This window comes from Notechis scutatus, chromosome 1 (genome assembly GCF_049901735.1).
Source record: "Notechis scutatus isolate UNSWTSFEM ecotype Mainland chromosome 1, rNotScu1.2, whole genome shotgun sequence".
In the NCBI taxonomy this organism is placed as follows: Eukaryota; Metazoa; Chordata; class Lepidosauria; order Squamata; family Elapidae; genus Notechis; species Notechis scutatus.
In genome coordinates this window covers 213,366,731-213,384,284 of record NC_142009.1, presented here as the reverse complement: position 1 = coordinate 213,384,284, position 17,554 = coordinate 213,366,731, and positions in this window count along the sequence as shown.

Here is a 17,554-nt window from a genome sequence, read left to right as displayed (position 1 = left end):
TGCTTGAATGCTACTATAAAAAGAGATGGATGATCAAATCTTTGGAGCAAGTGCGTTCATGGATTTTGGTAGGCTGCTGCATTCAGCTTGGTGAATATCATTTTGCACTGGAGTGTTTTTGCATGACTTTGGCCGATTTTCCTTTGAGGGTTTTTCACACATTTATTTAATGTGATCGCCAATATTGACTTTTATTTTGGTTGGTGGCTCTACACTTTGGTGGGCAGCAGGAGGTTGATCCAGAGTTGTCCCATGGACAGTGGGATTTGGCAGTTTACAAAGCTTTGTACAAAAAGAACTCATGGAGACAGTTTCCTTTCTTCTTTCAGCCACCAATGCCATTCTGGAAGGCTCACTCTCACTTTTTCTTTAAAAAATATTTATTATTAAATTGATTTTCTTCCCATTGTTGGAAGAAATATCCAGATCAAGTTCCAAGCTGGGAGAAAGGCACGGGAGATAAAATGGAGGCTTGGAGGCTGATTAGAAAGAGAAATTTATTGATGAAGCAGACGTACACCACCTTGCACATGTAATTCATCTGCTAACCACATGAAGTTGAGAGTGAGGAGATTTTATACCTTCTCTTGGGCTTTGAACTTGAGCTTCCTGTTCCTGTGTAAGAACATGTATTCTATTAGCTGTTGTAGGGGGTCATAGCTGGCTCTATAGGTTGTCTGAGCTAAGTTTGGTTGAAGTTTGGAGGGTGGTGCAATGTCCTTAGGAGATTGTGTAATGTGGTGAGCTCTGCTGCTAGATGGTAGTGGGTTAATCCTACCTTTGTTCAGATCTTGCTGCAGGGAATAATGGATTACCAAATCTGCATTTCTAAAGCTACTCCAGCTCAGTATCTGCTTGAGGGGGCAGGGAGCTGGGGCTGAGTTTCTGTCTCCCTTAAGATTTTTATTTCTTTTAGGGGAAATATTTAACCCTGCCTTTAAAAAAATATTTCTCAAAATATTTCATTCTTCTAGGAGGTGGTAGCTTCCACACCATCTCACTGTTCGAGGCAACTCTGAGAGGTTCAGGTAGAACATTTTGGGAAATGGTCAGGAAAGATGAAGCGCTGGTGGAAACCAGGAGAAAACCCTCCCCACCTTCCTTCTTCTTTATTACCCCTCTTTGTAATGCTAGGTCAGTCTGAAAATGATGTGCACTGAATCCAAGAGATGAAATTTATCTCCTTTAAGGAAGCAGGAATAATGTAGATGCAGCCAAGCTAGCTAAGTGGAATGAAAGGGGGTGACAGGAAGAGAAACAAAAAACCAAATTAAGGAAAAAAAATAGAATGCTTGTGAGGAGCTGCTTTGGTAAGTTGGAAATAAATGTTTCCTCTGAGGAAAAAGCAAAGGAAAAAAAAGACTGGAAAGATAAAGGAAAGAAATGAAAAAAAAAATAGAAAAAGTGACATACCCTGGTGCCAATACATAGAATGCAGAGCTCAGATTGCCTTTAATTTGGATTTCCAACTGCAAACTAGAAAAGAAATAAATCCTCAAAACTTACAAATTAAAACATTAATCATCTGAAATTTCATTAACATATTTGGATTAATGCCGCCGTTAATATATGTATAATCAAATATCTGATTTTTGGAGGATATTTTTCTTTGATGATTCCCAGGAGAAACAATTCCGGCTTCCACTCCAACCTGGAGTGTGTAATTTCCTCCAGCCAAGTTTTTATCTTTATCCAATACTTTTTTGATTTCTGGGCATAGCCACCAGATGTGGAAAAAGATACCTTGTGTTTTTTTGCATTTCTGACAGTTTGGAAATCCAGCATCATGGTATCAACAACGTTCTTGGCATCTATATAAGATTTTGATTTAAATATCATAGTACATTATATTGCATTTATCAACTATTAAATAATATCTTTAGCCATAATTACTATTCTTATATCTTTATATAGTTTACAAAATTTTATTTTACTTTCTTAAGGGTTGTTTCAATTAACATTTTTGTTTCACTTCTTGGTTCTGTTTGTTAGCCATTTATACAATTGTTCCAAATTGTAAAGAATTCAGAGTCATCTTTTTCTTTCAATTTCATTGTTAGCATATTCATCTCAGCACTTTCTGTTACTTGGTGTATTATTAGTTCTTCATTAGGAGTATTTGGTGTTTTCCATACCTGCGTAAAGGCTATTCTGGCAGCTGTTATAATAAGTAACACTAGGTATTTTACTTCTTTCGGTAGTCTTTCTTTAATGATTCCTAATAGGAAGGATTCCGGTCTGAGCTCAATCTGATAGCCAGTGATCTCTTTTAACCAAACTTTAATTTGAATCCAGGATGTCCTGGCCTCGGGGCACATCCACCACATGTGATAAAATGTACCATCAACTTTTTTGCACTTCCAACATTTAGGACTCATATTGGAGTAGATTTTTGCCAATCTTGTTGGGGCTAAATACCATCTATAAAACATTTTATATATGTTTTCTTTGTATGCGGCAGATATCATTAATTTATAATTTATATTCCATATTTTTTCCCATTCCTCTAATTCTATAGTGTATCCAAAATTCTGTGCCCATGCAATCATTGTACTTTTGACTATTTCCTCTTCCATTTCAAAATCTAATAAATATTTATATATTTTAGTTATAAGTTTTTGTTCCAGTCCCATTAATATTTTATCTAGTTGGTTCTGCCCTTTGTCAAATCCAAAATCTTTTGAGTCTTTGTTATATTTATTTTGAATTTGCAAATATGGCCACCAATCGATTATAATTCCATTTTCTTTCAGTTCTTGGTCTGATTTTAATTTCCCTTGACTAGCTAATAGTTCTTCGTAGTTTACCATTTTCCGTAGGTCTAATCTATTTGGATGTATTATGGCTTCCATGGTTGTATAGTGTTTACCTTTGATTTTTTTTCCAAATTGTAATGAATGAATCTCTTATTAGTTGTTGATTGAAATGGGTATGTATATTACTTTTATTTTCCCACAAAAATGCATGCCAACCTATGAAAAGGTCATGTGCTTCTAATGTTAAGATTTTCTTGTCTCTTAATTTAATCCAATCCTTAATCCAACTCAACACCGCTGCCTGATAATAAAGCTCCCATTCTGGTAGTCCGAGACCGCCTCTGCTCCTATTATCTTGTAATAGTTTCCTTGTAATACGTGGCCGCTTGCCCAACCAGACAAACTTGGATGTCATTTTATTTAGTTCTATAAAAAAAGATTTCCCTAATTTAATTGGAATCATTTGGAATAGATATATTAGTTTGGGTAAGGTATTCATTTTCAACGTTGCTATTCTTCCTAATATAGACAGTTTCAATTTGGCTCATAATTCCAATTCTTTTCTGTTTTGCTTAATCAGTTTGACATAATTGTCCTCTTTTAATGATGAACATCTGAGCGATATCCAAATTGCTAGGTATTTCACCTTTTTTACTATTTGCAGTCCTATTGTATTTTCTAATTCTACTTTCTGTTTTGTTGTACAGTTTTTGACTATCATCTTATTTTTATTTTTATTTATTTTAAATCCTGCTGCTTCCCCAAATTTTATTATTTGTTGCAACAATATTGGTCCCAAATTCATTGGATCTTCCACTATAAATACCAAATCATCAGCAAATGTCTGAACTTTATATTCCTCATTTCTAATCTTAATTCCATAAATCTTTGGGTTTTGTCTGGTTGCAGCTAGCAACACTTCTAAAGACAAGATAAATAACAGAGGCGATAATGGACACCCTTGTCTCACTCCTTTTGCAATTTCAAAATCTTCAGTACGATCTCCATTAATAAAACACTTGCTTTTTGATTTGAGTATATTTCTTGTAGTGTTTTTTCTATATTAGTGCCAAAATTCAGCTTTTTAATTTGATATAACATGAATTTCCAATTAAGATTGTCGAATGCTTTTTGTGCATCTAAAAAAATTAAAGCTGCCTGTTTTTCTTGGTGAGCTTCATAGTATTCAATCGAATTTAGTACTGTCCTAATATTGTTTTTAATTTGTCTATTTGGCAGGAAACCATTCTGGTCTGTGTGTATAAGTTCACTCAAAATTGGTTTCATTCTTTCTGCTAATATTGTCATAAATATCTTATAATCCGTATTTAGCAACAAGATTGGCCTATAGTTTGCAATTAGTTGTTGATCAGTGCCATCTTTTGCAATTAAGGAGATGTATGCCTCGGACCAGGACCTCGGAAGTCTAGCTTGCGTTAATGCCTCATTATATAGTTCCAATATTGGTTCAAATATTTCAGATAAATTTTTATATAGTTCGCCTGGTAGACCATCTGGGCCTGGTGTTTTATTATTTTTTTGTTTTTGTATCGCCTTTTGTAACTCTGTTAATGTTATTTCTTTATTAAGTACTTCTCTGTTTTTTTCTGAAATTGGGCTCAGACTGTTTCCCTCCAAATAGTATCTAATGTTTTCTTCCCTAACATCTTCTTGCTTATAAAGCTCGCCAAAATACCTTTGCGCAATTCTCTTTTTCTCCTCCATCTGATAATACACTGTCCCTTCCTCATCCTTGAGTTGCTGAATTAATCTTTTCTCTTTCTCTATTTTTAATTTATGGGACAACCACCTTCCTGGTTTATTTGCTGATTCAAAGAAATTATGTTTAAGAGTTTTTAAGTTACGTGCATTTTCCTCAATATCTATCAAATTTAGTTCATGTCTAATCATCCTTATTTCTTTCTTAACTTCCATATTCTTTGGGTCTTTTTGGAGCGCATATTCACATTTTTTAATCCTTTCTTGTAATTCGTTCTGTTTCTTCCATTTTTCTTTATTTTTCTCAGCTATATAGGCTATTGATATGCCACTCACGAAGGCCTTTGTAGTGTCCCATAAATTTTGTAAACTAGTATGTTGTTTTAGATTAACCTTAAAGAATGTTTCTAACTCATTTTTCATTCTTGAGATATATTCTTTTTCCTTTGTTATTTGTGAATTTAATATCCATCTCCTTTTCCTTATACTATGTCCTTTCCATGTAATTTTAACCAGGCTATGGTCAGCCCATATATTAGGCATTATCTCTACTTCACTAATGTCTTTCTCAATTGCCCCATTAACCCATACCATATCGATTCTGGACCATGATTTTTGTAGACTAGAATAAAATGTATATTTCTTCTCATTTGGATTCCTCTTCCTCCATATATCTTCCAAATTGGTCTCATGTGTTAAATCAATTTTTTTTTGGTAAAATTCTCTTTTTTTTTCTTCCTAGTCCCTTCCATACTAATATAGTCCTTTTTAACATCAACAATGGCATTAAAGTCCCCTATCAAGCAAATATTTTCCTCACCTACACTAATTATTTTATCATACAGTCCCTTATAAAACTTCTTCTGGTTATCATTAGGAGCATATATCCCCATGAATAGTAATTGTTTTTGATGTAAATTAATTTGTATCATTAAAATTCTGCCTTGTTCATCTGCATAGATTTTGTTTTGCATTTATCCCTTTTTTACGTAAATTGCTACCCCCTTTTCTTTTGATCTGCGAATGCTGTAAATAATACGCCCAACTTGGGATATTCTAGATACTTTTTATGCTGTTTTTGGATATGTACCTCCTGTAGACATATAATATCAATGCTTTGTTTAGTTAATTTGGTTAATATTTGTTTCCTCTTGATCTGGGAGTTTAATCCATTGATGTTTATTGAGAGTAATTTAAACTCTTCTTCCATTGTTAATTCTGAGTCTACCTAAATCTTCTGTTTGTTCTTGCTTCTCGTTGGGGTCTTGTTCTTAGTCCTTCTCTCCTTGGGTATTCTCTCTTTTCTTTACCTCTCTCTTCTTGGTCCGTTTCCTGTATTCCCTGTTGCTGATCTTCTTGTTGGTCCTCCTGACTCTTGCTTTCTAACTCTTCTTTACTGATCCCCTCTTCCTCTGTTTCCATCAACTGATCATAAAGTTCTTGCGCCTTTTCAATACTATCAATTTTTACTCTCCTTTCTTGCCTCGGAATTTGTTTCAAGGTTGTAATCTCTTTTTCTTTATACACCATCGGCTCGTCCTTTGTGATTCTATATACAATGTCTCTTACATTTTTTCTGGCGAACCTGATGTGGACCTCTCTAGGCAGCTTGTTTCGTCTGGCGTAGTTTGTATGGATTCAGTAGACCTCATCTAATTCTTTCACTATTTCCTGCAATGCCTCTGCTATTAAGTGGGACATTATGTCTCCCAGGTCTTCATCTTTGGATTCCAATACATTTTGGAACCTCAAATAGAATGCTGCATGTTCCATTTCGAGATGGATAATCGAATCTTCTAAGTCTCTGTACATCTCTATTACTTTCCTATCCATCCCTTCCAATCTCTTATTTGTTTGTTCAGCTTTAGTTTCTATATTCTTTATTCTTTGTTCATTCTTCTCCAGTGTCTGTTGGATCATTCCCATCTTCTCCTCTAAATTTTGAATCTTACCCTTCATTTCTCCCATTTCCGTCTTCATATCTGTATGGTTATTAACCATTATCTCCTGCACTTTAAGCATCGTTTCCTGAATAGCTGTTAATGTTGCTTGCATCGTCTGCATGTTGGCCGCGTTGCTCATCTTTTCTGTATTCAACATTCCTTCTATTGTTTTTTGGCCTGCTGGAGATGCAATAGACATTGATGAACCAGACATTGGTTTTTTCCCTTTCAGGTTCACTGTCATATTCCTAACTTTATTGTAGATATCTTCCCACTTTACCATTCACTGTTTAATTTTTCTTTTGTTATTAGTTCTATTCAGTAGTTTCCCTTAGAATATAAATATCTTTTCCCACTTATGATATTCTAAATTATACAGATTTGATTCAATCTTTTATAGAATCTGAAACTGAATCACCAAAATTAAAGAAGATAAAGAAGGGAGAGAGCAAAAGGGATGACAGGAAGGATAATATCAAAATGAGAGAGAAAGGAGAGAAAGAGTGTAATATAATATCCTAAAATATACTTGCTGTAAATTATTCTTATACAACTATTTTATATTACTATATTATGGTATATTATGGTATATCAACTGTATTCTTTATCTTTAACTGTAAAGTTCAGTTTCCTTTAAACAATTCTATATTCCACTTCTTATATATATGACCTTACTTATTTCATTAGTTGTTAGTAATCAATCAATCAATAATAATCAAAATAGTATTTCACCAGTTTTCACAGTTTCATATCATTTAAACTTTTAAATTCTTAATAAATTCAATCAAACCTTAATCAAAATGTTATTTGATTAATTATATTCTATGAAAAGAAGTCCAGTAATATTCAATCACTTTCCTTTCCTTGTCCGTTCATGTTTTGTTTTGTCACAGTCTGTTACATCAGCTTCTCTTCTCTCTGTAGAATCTCAAAATGTTACTTCCGTTCTTGGGTTTAGTCCTGTCTCTGACTTTTTTTCCACTGTTCTTCTTCTTTTATAAGTCACAAATTCATCAGGTTAAACTCCAAATTCCTAGATAATCAGTCTAAATCAACTCCAAATTTTTCAGAACAGGTCCAAGACACCAGTCAATCTTTAATCAACTAAATTGGCTTTGATTTCTGTCTTAAGAGTTCCTTGCTTTCACTGCCAGATCGCCATTTCCCTTCGGACTTCCGTCCTCTTATTTAAGACTCACAGTTCTGCCATCTCTCTCTGCCGTTTCTCTCGACTTTCACTTTCCGCCTCCTTCACTCCAAGTTCAGTCTGTCAATTGATGCCAAAAACACTGTTCGTGCTCTGGTATCTTTCTCATTGGGCTAAAGCACTGCGACTTTGGTCTGCCATCAAGATGGCCGATCACTCACACGTTGGAGCAAATGAGGTCTCCCTCGAAGCTGTCAACAGCCGCCACTGTCAAACTATTCCTCGGGCTTCCTCACACCTTCATCTTCCCCTCCAGGGTCTACGTGCCCCTCACCAGGGCCTCCAAACATGCAGATTGGGGATGAGAGAGCAGAACTTGCTCTTCTCTCCCCACTCCACCACAGCGCTGCAACCAGAAGTCCTCCCCCTCTAGGCAACTGACTGTTATAGAGAGGGTTTTTTTGCCATACTTCTTCCCAATCATCCAATTCTATACTTTGTCTGAATTTTTTTGCCCAAGCTAGCATTGGTCCTTTGACAATTTCCTCCTCTAATTCAAAATTTAGTAAATAATTATATAATTTTGTTATCATTTTTTTGTTTTGATCCCAATAATAATTTGTCTAGTTGAGTTGTTTTTATTTCAAATCCAAACTCTTTTAGATCTTTTTTGTATCTCTTCTGTATTTAGAGATATGACCACCAGTCTATAGATATTCCTTCTGCTTCTAGTTCTTGGACTGTCTTGAGCCTCCTCTGGTTATCCAAAATTTGTTAGCATTTGAGTTTTTTTTACTGATATCCATGGTATTCAGGGGAAACAGTGGTGCTACCAGTTATGTATTAAACCCCCAAAACTTTAACCTTAGACTGTCTACTATTGACCTCACTCCTTTCCTAAAAGGTCTGTAGGGGGTGTGCATAAATGCACCAATGTGCCTACTGTCTCTGTCCTGTTGTTTCTTTTATTTTTCTTATATACATCCATTTCATGTATTCATAACTATGTTTATTCTTATACCTATTATCTTGTAAGCGATTGACAAATCAAATTAAATAAAAATAAATAAAATGTATGCTTCTAGAATTGTTTATGTTACAACCCTACTCCACAAACTGCACTGGTTCCAGGTTGCTTCCAAGTCCAATTCAAGATGCTGGTTTTAGCCTTTAAAGCCCTTCATAGATCTGTGCTATCTGATGAACTATCTCTCTCCAATTGTATCTCTTTGTCCCATCTGATCTGGTAAAGAAGACATGCTGCAAGTCCCATTTATTAGGAGGTTGGTGTCAGGAAGTAGGCCTCCTCTGTTGTAGTTCCTGCCTTATGGAATATCCTCAGTACAGTGGTGGGATTCAAAATTTGCTATTACCGGTTCTGTGGTGTGGCTTGGTGGGCATGGTGTGGCTTGGTGGGCATGACAGGGGAAGGTTACTGCAAAATCCCATTCCCTCCCCACCCCACTAACCTGCTTTCCAGCTCAGTTCTCCTGTGCAGGGAAACAAAAGAAGACACAGCTGATCAGCTAGGACTCGGGAGGCAGAGAATAGATGGGGGTGGGGCCAGTAAGAGGTGGTATTTACTGGTTCTCCAAACTACTCAAAATTTCCGCTGTCAGTTCTCCAGAACTGGTCAGAACCTGCTGAATACCATCTCTGCCTCAGCAGCACCCCTACAGAGCAAGCTACCATATATAAACAGGAAACAAACCTCATACTTCCTAGCGCTGGTAAAATTATCTTGGTTTTTTTTCTCCTTTTCTTTAACTTTTTTTGCCTGACTGCTGTGCTATACCTTGGCTGAGTTCACACAACATACAGTATTTAGCAATGATGTGGCTTGTGGCATTGCAGGACCTTAGACACAGCCATGCTGGCTTATATATACTGGTTTATAAGCTAGCATGATGTATCAATGTCAATGGAATAAATTTGGGAAGAAGACATATTGTGACTAGAAGTTTGCATATCTCAAACCTTTCCTGAATGTTCAGAAATTCATGCTTGTAAAAGTTACTCTTTCTGTCAGAAATTCATGCAAATATAAGTGAAGGACATTTTTTCTTAAAAAAGAAAGGAGCAAAATAAAGCAATGTGGAACAATCATTAAAAAAATCCACCAAGAATCCAAATTGAATGGGACACATTTTATTTCTCTTTCTCAGGTAACAAAAGATAGGATGAGAAGAGGAACAAGAGAAAGAGGATCCTGGCAATATCTTTTTAAGTATCCTTAAATGAAGTGTGTGTGTGTGTGTGTGTGTGTGTGTGTTTGTGTATTGGTCCCTTAAGTTTAACAGTATAATAAAAATATGTTTTCAATATTAGCATTACTAATCTCTTCCTTGTATCTATATTTCCTCATGAAAATTAATTCCATATGGTTAGTCTGAAATTTCCTTAATAAAATGAAAAAGAAACCTGTGCACTGCATTAATGAATCACATAAAGACTCCTGTGTGGTGCTATTTCCAGATAATCTTTCAGGGGAAAAAAAAAGCATATGAATATAAACATGTCCTTGGTAATGAGTACAAAGATAATTATACTAACTTTCCCTTGGTTTATAATATCAGCCTTTAATTGGATGTTAAGATGGGAATAGTTAAAGACGGCAATCCCAAGGAATTACACTTGATGGAAGCATGCATAATAAATTGTTCTATTCCTGTTTTCAATCAGTTACTTTCTCAGGATACATGGCCTGATGTATTCTAAACCCTCATGGCTTTTTATTGATTCAAGATTTTGTTATAATCCAGTTAAAAGATGAACAGTTGATGGTCATTTTATCCTCTTTTGGTGTGATTTCAACTCTAGTCAAAGATCGTGAATAGGGCAGCCATCTTGATGGTTGGAGCTCTCTTCATCTGCAGCCAAGAACCCTTAGCACCATCAAACATTTGCCAGGACTTTTTTTTCTTCTTCTTGGAACAATTGCACTGAGCCAAAATATTTTTGGCTTTATTTTCCAAGGCTCCCCTTTCCATCTAATGAAACAGTGGCTATTGCTAAAGATGAAGAATCTGTGTGTGAAAAATCTCACAGATGTGGCGTAAAGTGTTTTAACTGTGCTTGGTTGTACTGTATGTAGTCAAAGATGCACACAAGAGTTCTGCTTTTCATAACATAGTCCCCTTTCTCAGATGTCTTTTGCTGCAAAAGCTTCAATTAAATGCCATGGGAAGCTGGCTTGAAGCGATATTTGCCCCTTTCTCCTAAGCTCTTTGTCATACCAGGAAGTGTGGAAGCTAGAGAAACTACAAATGGTACCAGAAAAAAGACCCCCACCAAGAAGAAAGTTTTTTTTAAAAAAGAAAAGAAAAATAAATTAGAAGTCTTTTTTCTTTTTTACAGGGAAAGTGAAACTTTTTTTTTCTTTTTTGCAGGGGAAGTAAAACTGTTGGGAAAGTGGAAGAAATATGTCAGCCCAGTGTTGGAAGAAATGCCCATCTGGGTTCAGTTCCAAGTGGGGAGAAAGACACTGGAAACATGGAGACTGCTTGGAAGGATGGTTTAATGGAGCAGAACCATTAGCCACATGGTCCTGGTGCAGCTGAACACATGGAGTGGATATATATATGCAATATATATAAGCAATTCCTATTATGGCTTTGTCCTGGTTTCGATCTTGAGTGAGCTAAAGGCCTTTTGTCTTGTAGATAAGATGGCCCAGTCTTTCTAGGGCTGTTAACAAAGGTGTGTGTGTGTGTGGGGGTGCTTTCCAAGAGCATGTTTCTCCTTTTCTCATCCAGGGAAATATAATATTCTGCCTTTTTAATATTTCCTAAAATATTTCATTCTTCTAGGAGGGGGTGAATGCTAACTTTCTACACCAGAATTAAGGGAAGCTATAGGAGATATATTTGTTCAAAACTAGTTTGAATATGGAAGTGTACTTTTGTAGTAGAAATGGGTAAGAGATGAGAGAGTTTAACAATCTGATTAAAGAAAGATGAGAATAGGGAATCCCAGAAAATCAGAAACTTAGCAGGAGATGCTTTTCCTTAAAGCTCAAGGCAAGATGAAGGACTATTCAAATTTAGAATAGAGGAATTTTCTCACATACATCTCAAGATGTCTTGATTGATGGAAATGCAGTACATTAAGGCACTCTTCAGCTGTAAAGGATTCTATTATTTTGGCTTTTATAGCTTGTACTTTCTCCTTTTATTAAAAGCCATTAAAAGCTCAAAAAGGCTCTCTCCACTGGAATTTACTAAACCGATATTACCCTACACATTTGATAGCCCTCATCAGAACAGGCCACATCCTGTGCACCTTCAGGAGGGAAGAAATGCAGTTATTTTTATTCTCTTAGAATAAGCTCAGAGGGGTTTTTTGCCCCACTTGCCATGGTACAAACTCATCCTGGCAAAGTTTGTGTGAAGAAGTCTTAAATTGTTCTCAGTGATACCATTATTAAAGCAGTATGTTCCTCATTAAGTTGGCAGCATCCAATGGTGACTGCAGGGTGTATAAAGCCTGCTATACTTAGTTATCCATTGTGTTGAATGAAAAATTAGGTGACCAATAGTGGATGGGATTAGAGAGGCATTTATGGGCTGTTTCAGGCTAATTCTGGAATTCACCCTCTTTTCTTCTCCCTCTTATCTGCTCCCATGTTGTTGTTTCTCTCTAAAGAATTGGATGCAGCAGCTCTGTACCAGTAGTCTATCGGAATTGTGCAGTAATACTAAAGTGCTCAGCTGACTCTTATTTATTAATGTATACATCTTAACTAAGGAGGTCCTTGGTAATGAGCTTCATTGTTTTCTTGCAGGCATTTCATTACCTAAACTAAGCAATGACATCATTGTTTTAACTTCTCTCAAATCTACCATTTTAGTATAAACCTGAAATAGAAAAATAATGAAACATTGTAGGGTTGGAAAAGCAGGTACAGTGAAGGGAAATAAGGACGGAAGAGCTAAAGAAAGCTAAAGAACACAGTCTCCAAAAGATGGGATCTCCTCCAGTTCAATCCTCCAAGAAAACATGGTGGAATCTAGAAATCAGCATTGGGTGTTTACATAAGGAAGGAAAAGGTCAAAAGGCCCAAGAGAAATGTCTCTGATTCAACTCCATTTGTGCCTCTGGACTGTTTTCTTTTCAAAACCTGAAATGAACTCATGTCATGACAGAATGGGTTGTAGTGAGGTGGGTACAGAAAAAAAAACTTAGATGATTCAGATCTGCTCCATTCTTGCTGCAGTACCATTACTGGTAAATAATTTTCCTAACAGCTGGGTGAGCTGGGTGATATACTAAAGAAGGAATAATATAACAGATCCATAAGATTCAACCTGGGATGTTGTGTGATAGAATATAGTAGGCTGGATTCCCAGGAAGGAGGGAGTACATTCCAGAAGAATTAGAGGCAACTCAGTCAAGATGTTTTGTGTGAGAAAAAGAGGGAGAAGACAGCCCACTCCTGGTAATAGTTCTTTGAGTATGTGGTAGAGGCAGATCGCAGTCTAGAGGTATGGGAATTCAGCTTGGAAAAATCACCACAGGTCATTTTTGCTTTTGGACTCTTTGTGTTCTCTTTATGCTGTTGCATGGATGTGTATAAACTCAAGCTGATCCTCTGGACCAGTGGCGGGATTCAAATTTTTTTTACTACTGGTTTTGTGGGCATGGCTTGGTGGGCATGTAAAATCTGTAAAATCTCCAGTCAGAGGTGGTACTTGCTGGTTCTCTAAACTACTCAAAATTTCTGTTACTGGTTCTCTAGAATTGGTCAGAACCTGCTGAATACCACCTCTGCTCTGGACATGTCCCTGCAGTTTGCCGTCATGCTTTGCCATTGTCCCATTCTTCCTAGAGCTGAGAAAAGTCACCCAGCTGGCCCATAGTTTCTAGCATGTTGCCTTAATCAGTAGATCAAACTGGCTCTCTTAGCATGCCTTGCACATGCAGATTCAGAACAGCACCAGTGCAGGAGCAAGAAAGGCAGAATAGAGACTGGGATTTGGATAACCAAGTTTATTCCATAAGAGTTTTCTGCTGATTCAAGAATGGGTGCTAGTTCTTTACCTCAGCAGTAGGCCTTTAACTCCATGTAGCAGGGTTTGTTTCCATACACGAAGAATTAAAAGTTCCTTGCATATAAATTAACAAATAAAATGGTTTTGGTTTGGGAAAATGCTGGGTCATGAAAACTAGCTAATAGAGTTCTCCCATCCATTAATTTATTATGGTATTTAATGTGTCATATGCAAAACAAATAATGGTGCAGTCTCCCTCATATAAATGCTATCACCTTGAGAATGTATTGAAGACAGGTAGTTATTGCCAAATTTGATTACTATTAACACTTGTTTTGTAAAGAAAATATTATTCATTGGCAGCTCAAATTATAAAGTATATAGCAGATTTATTTCATTTTATTATTTTCTTTTGCATGGTTCATAAGTTACTCCAATCAGGCCAGCTCTTTACAGAATAAAGATCCCTATGTCCAGTTTTTCCATCAGTGACATTTGAAGAGGTGCTCAGGAAATAGAATGAAGTTTTCTGGGTTTGGAGGAAGTTTCTCCATGTTCCCAGTAGATCTTTGGAGTAATAGAAAGGAAATAATTCCTTCCTCTGAATAAATAAATAAATTTAAATATATTGGTAAATGGCAAAAAGGCAGAGTAATATCACCACCATGTGTTTTCTGTTCAGATAGAATCCTGCTCCTTTCCTTCCCATCGTTTTAATTATAAATTATTATTTTACTTTTTCAATGTTTTATTTGGCTTTTAATGTTTGTAAGACACCCAGAGTCACCTGTAGGCAAGACAGGTGACGGAGAAGTCTAATAAACAAACAAGAAGAGTTGTGGTAGCGCAATTGTGAGAATGCAGTACTGCAGCATAACTCATTGCTCACTCCAGGACTTTGATTCTGCGTGGCTCAAGATTGATTTAGCCTTCCATCCTTCTGAGGTGGGTAAAATGAGGACCCAGATGGTTGGGGGCAATATGCTGACTCTGTAAACAGCTTAGAGAGGTCTGTAAAGCACTGTGAAGCAGTATATAAGTCTAAGTGCTTAAATAAATAAATAGAAACCAAATTAAACTTTGGACCTTTGTAGTTATTTAATTACAACAGATCTTCTGACCTTGGGTCTTGGTTATTAATGCCTTTTTTAAAAAAAAAAATCCATAAGGAAAAATGCATTACTTTATCAAATGAGTTTTGTCCTTATAATGGGTTTTAATATTAAACAAAATGTAACCTTAAAAAAAAACCCTCTCAGAATAGTACAATTTTAAATGCTTTGTTCCAACCATGCCTCGGGAAATACCATCCCCCAACACATACGTGCTTTGTTCAAGAAGACATTGTGTAGGCTGAGCCTCTATTGTACATTTGTGCATCAATTTTGATTCTCTTCCTTTTGTTCATTTTGCGTGAACTTGTACTCAAGCTTGCTCAATTGGAAAATAACAGTGAAGACAATGGCTTGCACTACAATGTTTAAGATTTACAATCCTCTTAATTGTATCTAATAATGGCCCTTGCCATGACAAAATTGTGCAACTTTCTCAAATTCAAAAATAAAATGTATAACCATTCCCGGTTTTTAACATTGAACTGAAAAAATGAGAAGTTCTCAAGTCTGAAAAACAAAATATAGAAGCCCAAATAAAAGGGAGAAAGGGGAGTGACTAAATGCGCATAATGGGTCATTATTTAATATTTTATTTAAACAATCCAAATCAATTATAGGAATCAAAACAGAGAAGCATGGGGTGACATTTTGAAGAAGGACTCTAACTGCGGTCATTCGTATCATCCATTTTGAAGGCGGAAGGGCCTTTCCTCATTCTTGGCATGCTACAAAATTGTGAATGATTCATGCAAGGTGTTCCGGACTAGCAGGCTCATAATCCTGCAAATCTGATTGGTCCGCTAACAGCAGATCGTGATTGGTCGCTCCGGGCTAATCCGATTGGCTGGTTAACGGGCTGCCATGATTGGTCAACCCAAGTGCGGCAGGCTTAAATCCTTGTCATTGGGCGCTTTAACAGCAACCAGCTCTATAAAAGGAGCTGCTGCAGCCAGGCTTTTTGCTCTGGTCAGAAGTCACTAATAAAGAGTTGAAGTTACTATCCGAGGTCTCGTCTCCGTTATTCGCCATCTGCCCAGACATAACACTGGCGCGAGGATGGGATGCGGAGGCGATAGAGCTGACTGAGCACTCGCAGAATATTGACAGAGCACGTGGCTAATGGCGCACAGACAGCGGCAGAATGGCCAGCGCGCTATACCACCCGCCCGTTTGATCCAGCCAGCGAAGACTGGGACTTGTATATGGACAGGTTCCAAATGTTCCTGGAGTCCAACAATCTGAAGGATGTCACGTCTAGCAAAAAACATGCGGTTTTCCTAACGCATTGTGGACCCGCCGTTTTCAGAATGGCAAAGGCACTTGCCAAACCAGCTGAAGTCAAAATGATGGACTGGGATACCCTTGCTCCCATCCTTCGTGCCCATTATGCTCCGGCAGTTCCGACCCTCATTCGAAGACACGACTTTTACCAGAGGGATCAACGTGATGGTGAGAACATCGGGGACTTTGTAGCTGACCTAAGAAACTTGGGTGGATTGTGCGGCTTCACAAATCTGGAGGAAGCCATGAGAGATTGGATTGTCCTTGGTCTTAGAGACCCGACTGTCCAAAGCAAGATTATGGCAAAGGAGACATCACCCTCACAGATGCCATAACAGACGCCACTGCAGCTGAAGCCACCCGCAAATCAGCAGCACGAATGAGCAGAGCAAATGGGACCAGCCGCCAACCTACCAGTGACCCGGCAATTTCATCAGAAAAATACACATCGGCCACCCACCATGAAGACATCGATTCATCATCGGATAGTGAGGAGGAAAAAGTCAACAGACTCAGGTCAGGCGCGAGCAATGAGACCAGTGGGGTCGCAAATCAAATTTCAATGCGCCGGATGCGGGGAAACCACCCACGATCCGAATGCAGGTTCCTAGATGCCATCTGTCGTTCCTGTGAGAAAAGGGGCACATTGCTAAAGTGTGCCGGAACAAAGAGGATCCAGTCCCAAGAGGAAAGAAAACAACTTCCGACAATCAGCAGGCACCCCACCCACAAATCGGGACCGCCCAAACAACCAGTGGAGCCAGTACAACAGAAACCGGATGTTTGCTGGTGTAACCAGACGGGAAGAGGCACATCAGACCATCACCATCGGCCACGCTTCATTGTTAGGCGCCAAAAATCCGGGTAAAGGTCACCATTGAAAACCGTCCATGCATCATGGAAGTGGACTCTGGGTCTTCCCTATCCATGTTCTCCTGGAAAACCCTTAAGCAGCTGATTCCTGACATCCGCCGCCAGGACCTCAACACCCAGAGGCGTATATTAAAAGACTACCAGGGCAACTGAATCCCGGTCGCTGGTTCCAGTCACGTCCAGGTCTCTTTCAAGGACCACACCACAATACTACCTCTCACCATCGTTGACAGAGACCGGCCCAGCTTATTGGGTCTACAGTGGTTCGCGCCATTAGGAATCGAAATGGCAGGCATCAACCAGACTGTAGGCGAAGACTGAGAGCGACCCTTGTCCGTGACTTTCAAGAAGTCTTCACTGAAAAATTAGGCAAGTACAAAGGGTCCCCCATCTCATTCAATCTCTCCCCTGATATCGCACCCATTCGCCTAAAGCCTCGCCGAGTTCCCTTTGCTCTCAAACCAAAAATTGACGAGCAATTGGACAAACTAATTGCACAAGGCGTGTTAGAACCCATTGATCACGCCCGATGGGAGACCCCAATTGTAACTCCCCTAAAACCTGACGGATCTTTGAGAATCTGTGGGGATTACAAGGCTACCCTCAACCACGCGTTACAGCAGAGCGCCTATCCGGTACCCGTGGTCCAACACCTCCTTCACTCACTAGGGGGTGAAAAAGTATTCACAAAGCTTGACCTGGCCCAAGCTTATCAACAGTTGCCAGTAGA